Source organism: Magallana gigas, chromosome 5 (assembly GCF_963853765.1).
Source record: "Magallana gigas chromosome 5, xbMagGiga1.1, whole genome shotgun sequence".
In the NCBI taxonomy this organism is placed as follows: domain Eukaryota; kingdom Metazoa; phylum Mollusca; class Bivalvia; order Ostreida; family Ostreidae; genus Magallana; species Magallana gigas.
This window is the reverse complement of record NC_088857.1, coordinates 46,283,779-46,288,710: the sequence shown is the minus strand read 5'-3', so window position 1 is coordinate 46,288,710 and position 4,932 is coordinate 46,283,779. Positions and strand designations below refer to the sequence as shown.

The 4,932-nt window shown below is 33.1% G+C and overlaps 1 long non-coding RNA gene across 1 annotated transcript; it reads right to left on the bottom strand.

Moving 5' to 3' along the window:
* Positions 1-2,187: 2,187 nt before the first annotated feature.
* Positions 2,188-3,025, bottom strand: LOC105341859 (uncharacterized). Its single transcript, XR_902410.4, has 3 exons — positions 2,912-3,025; positions 2,712-2,804; positions 2,188-2,371 (listed from the first exon to the last, which is right to left on the bottom strand). It is a non-coding gene; the product is annotated as an uncharacterized lncRNA (long non-coding RNA).
* Between the last annotated feature and the right edge of the window lie 1,907 nt (positions 3,026-4,932).

Genomic DNA, 4,932 nt, shown 5'->3' with positions numbered 1-4,932 from the left:
ATATAGTACACATATATAGAGTGTTTTCTTTGATTCAGATATACATGTAAAACGGCAATTTAACGAAACGAAGACTGTTTAAGTCCTTATATATACTACATGTATACGATACAGGTATATCCATTCTATCCAATACTTTTTTTTCTTTTCGACATCGTAAACATCGCGATGTATACAATATTGGTACAATATCGACATAACATTGTACGATACTGAACCAATATCGATTTGGCTATCAATTTTGCATTGCCGACATTGCCGATATTTATTTAACGTTCACATCGCCCCTTTGTCGAGTCGACATTGCGACGTCTACGATGTTGAAACAATATCGAGTTTACATTATCGACTTTACCGATATTTTTTACGTTAACATCGTCGACATTGTCGACATTGCCGATATTTCTTTGAAGTTAACATTGTCGACATCGTCGACATTGCAGTATACGATGTTGAATTGAGTTTACATTGCCGATTATTCTTTGAAGTTAACATTGTTAACATTGTCGACATTGTCGACATTGCAGCATACGATGTTGAACCCATATTGAGTGTACATTGCTTTTATCGCATGCATTTCTTTAACATTACATCGTTGACAACAATAAAAGAAACAATGTAGACACGATGTTGATTCGATGTCGATCAACTTTGCGATATCGACGATATCAACCATGTAAACAAGAAAAAACGCACACAATTTAGACACAAATGTCGACTCGATGTTGGTCAACATTGATAAAATCGTGCATTGGACATACCTCAAAGGATTATAATAATTACGATTGTTAAATTTTTGGCTGAAGTACAGAATAAGGAAAAAGTAGTTGTTATGTCAAATAATTTAAGCGTAGTGTTTCAAAATGATTATCTGTATAATAAATCGGGTTAGACAATAGGGCCGTGTTGTCGGTAGTTTTTCTGGTAGATTATTTTTTATAGCAATATTTAGTTATAAAATATTTTTTTAAAGTTTTTTTTTATGTTATGAAAGATAAAGGATGAAAAATAATAGATCTGATATTTACAGACGGCTTGAAAAGTGGAAAGGTAGACAGGTTGTCATATCGATGGGTAGACATGTCGACGGGTAGTCAGGTTAACAGATCGACGGTTGACAGGTCGACAGGTCGAAGGGTTGAAACATCGACGGATTTACAGATCGACGGGTAAAAAGGTCGACAGATTGAGAGGTCGACTGGTAGACAGGTCGGATATTCAGGTCCACGGGTAACAGCTTAACAGGTTTACCGGTTGACAGGCTGACGGGTAGACAGGTCGATGAGTAGACATGTGCACAGGTAGACGGGCCCACGAAAATTAAATATGTTGACGGGTAGACAGGTCGACAGGTTAACGGGTTGACAGGTAGACAGGTCGACGGGTTGACAGGCCGATCTGTCAGTCGTCGACCTCTATTGATAGATAATTGATGATTTATTTATTTATATTGACTTTATATAAAATATATTGATAATATTTCATTTTTAAAGATAAACATTGTAATTGACATATTTAACACTTATATTATACTAAGGTATAGTTAAGGTTAATTGCATTCAGTTCAGTACCTACTTTTTCAAAAATGTCTTCAATTTGAAGAGAAAAGGTGCAATAACTGGAGAAAATCGGAGTAAAATGCAAAAATGCACCATCCTGTATAAAAAATAAAAATAAAAAGGTGTTTATACAAGCAGATGATTTAAAAAAAAATCATGCCGACAGGTGGAATCGAATCAGGTTACAAAAAGATCTTTAGTTATGCGGTAAGTGCCAGCGTTAAAATCAACTGAGCTGTTCAAACATTACAGGTGTAAAACATAATATATATTACCTTATATTATAAAAAATAGTTTGCAAATTTTCGTCAAAAAATGATTTACAAGTGCTGTTTTTACATTGTATTGCGTCAATATTGAATGTTTTGAATAACTTTTTTAAAAACTTTTTTTCCATTTTTGTCTGATGCTATAATTTGACTACTTGAAAACTGTACGTAGTTTTTATTTAGAAAAAGATTAAGTTAAAGAAAGGCTCATATATTGTTGTGTATAATTTGAATTCATGATGGTGCCATCATGTAAATTTTGAATGCATTTGGTTATAGAAATAAAAAACAATGCCATATCATACTTCTTATTCACTTTGTAATCCTACCTAGAAAATAAAAAGAAGAGAAGACTGAAAGGTATTTCAGTTCACATTATTTTATTATAATATCGCCCATCTCAGCAGGTACAATGAGCACTTTCACCTTGGAAAACCAGGTTCACTCTACCATGGCATATGTTGCAACAGATTTTTATGTCGCCCACTACTATCCCGCTACAGCCATTGCATCTGTCGCCAATGACACAGTTCCCAGTCATTCCTAGAACAGTTTAAAAGCTCAGAAATGAATTCATAAAGTCTAAAGTGTAAGCTAAAGAAGTTTTCGCGACACGTCATCCATAAGGTTGATTTTGGAATCAGAATGAATTATTGCGATTATTTTCATATTAAAATGAATTTGCATATTGATTGGTTGGTCAGAACTGGCGCTATTAATTTTGCAGCAAGGTTATCGGGGGGGGGGGGTGTCTTCTAATTATCAATGGTTTACTGTTTATGTTTAGCTTTTAATGATTAAACGAAAAACACTGCCCACTTAGTATGGTATTACTTGAATAAATGATCTGTAGCATTAGAGGTTGATACAATAGTCAAAATACCTTCGATGAGAAGTCTTTTATTTGGAGCGGCAGATATTGTCGCCAAAACAGCCAACAGCAACACAACACGAAACATTTCAAGAAGAGAGGTTACTGGAATTAACGAACGTTACAATTATTCAAATGCAAAAAAAATGCATCAGCAATAAAAAAGAATGGAAAATTTGCATACATGTAACATTTATAAACTAAGTGCTTACCAAAGCAATAAGTATGGTCTGAGATTAGAGAACTCTGCTGTGCAATGAAGGCTTTATACTAGGTTTTAATTTCGTATAGATAACCTCCTCCAACGGGAGTCAAATGGTATAGCGAGTTATTGCATAAGATCTCGAATTGCCAAAGGTTTGAACGAGACCATGGATCAATCACTCTGTACCTGTTTTCACATTGTAATATTAATCAAATTACAATGACAGAACATTTTACGATACCTATTGCCATATCCTTAGCTGGAATATAGATAAGTACTCAGTGAGTAAGCTCACATACCCGTCGCTTCCCCATTACTTGACAATGTTTCATATGATGATTGGCAAGGTATGCATTAAATACACAAAATAATTTGACAGAGAGCACGTTAAATAGCAAAAAACCATCAGCGTTAAACTTCTTGCATATATGCACATCAATAATTGTATACAGGGAAATATCCGTCCCTGTTTTATTTTGCCCCTTTCGCCTTCGATGTCAGCGGGCGAATTTAAGACCAGGCGAATATTTCAATGTTTCAAATTATCTCTCTTTAAACACAGCTGTATCAGGGCGAATTCAAGACAGGGCGAAACTGTTTGCAAGTGTAAAAGGGCGAAAATTACACGGGGCGAAAATAACCGTGTATAAAGTATTTCTTTTTATTTATCTTATTTATTTTTCATTATTCCTAAAAACTTTAAACATTCAAGTTCAAAATGGCCAAAATTTCCGGATTCCTGCACATTGTGTCCTAAATGCCTACATTATATCACTAAATTCAATGCAGGGGTTTAAGCTTACAAAATGTTTATTACTTATTTAATACATAGGACCAAAGTTCTAGATAAAAATGGCCAGAATAATAATGGAATCAGAATTTCCTGGTACTATGCACATCTGCTTATTGTGTCCTAAACGCCTACGAAGTTTCACTAAATTTCAGGCAGCGGTTTAACCCGCTTACAATATGTTCATGACTTTATTTAACATATGGCAAAAATTCTAAGTTTAAACGTACCGAAACCATAAGATTAATGGAATCGGTTATATGGGTTTAAAAGGAGTTGTGCTTACAATCTGTTCGTATATTCAACATCTGGCCAATATTCCAAGTTCAAGAGGGCGGACATTTCAAGAAAAATTAAGGAACCGGAATTCTTGTAATATGCACTTCTACACATTGTGTTCCTAATGTCGACAAAGATTAACAAAATTTCGTGCCACAGTTTAACAGGAGTTGCGCTTAGAAGTAAACATTTTATTTAAAAAAAAAAAATAACATACAAAACATTTATTTACAATAATTCTAACGTTGATCATATGGTTCATAAGGAATAAAAAAAACATTACGATTATAGACTATTTCTTATTGTGGCATATTTCTGCCCCCTACAGGCAAGAAAAATTAAATAACCATGCAAGAAAGGTATATCAACATGCATGATACTTTATGTTGACATGCAAATTATCAATTTTTGAAAGAAAATTGGATTATACACTATCTAATGCTAGTATTTGACATCTTACATGTCAGGTACAACATTGATATGATGTATGATATGAATTTATCATTTAGAGTACCAAGAACAGACATCTTTAGGTTGGTACATGTAATATTGCTTTACAATTTATCGGACTGAGAGTCTAAAAATCTTAAAACTGAATCAAATTATACCTAATTCGATTATATATGTGACATTTTAGCTATAGATGGAGTTTCATTTGAACAGAACGAATGTTATTCCTGTGGTATTGTTTGGGTTTTTTTTTTCAAGTATGATGAAAGAAAATCAACGCATTGTACACTCTTAAATATTCCGAATTTTGGTTAAATATAATACTAATAAACTTGTAGAATATACTGATAAACCGTACTAAAAACTGAATTTAAAAAGAAAAATAAAGAAATGAAAACAACTTGGATTACATTTTATTATTAATCGTCATTAATTTACAATGCGAGTGCTTTTATTAAATCAAATAAAAGAAATAAAAAAAGAGATGAATAGTCTTAGAAAACGACAAA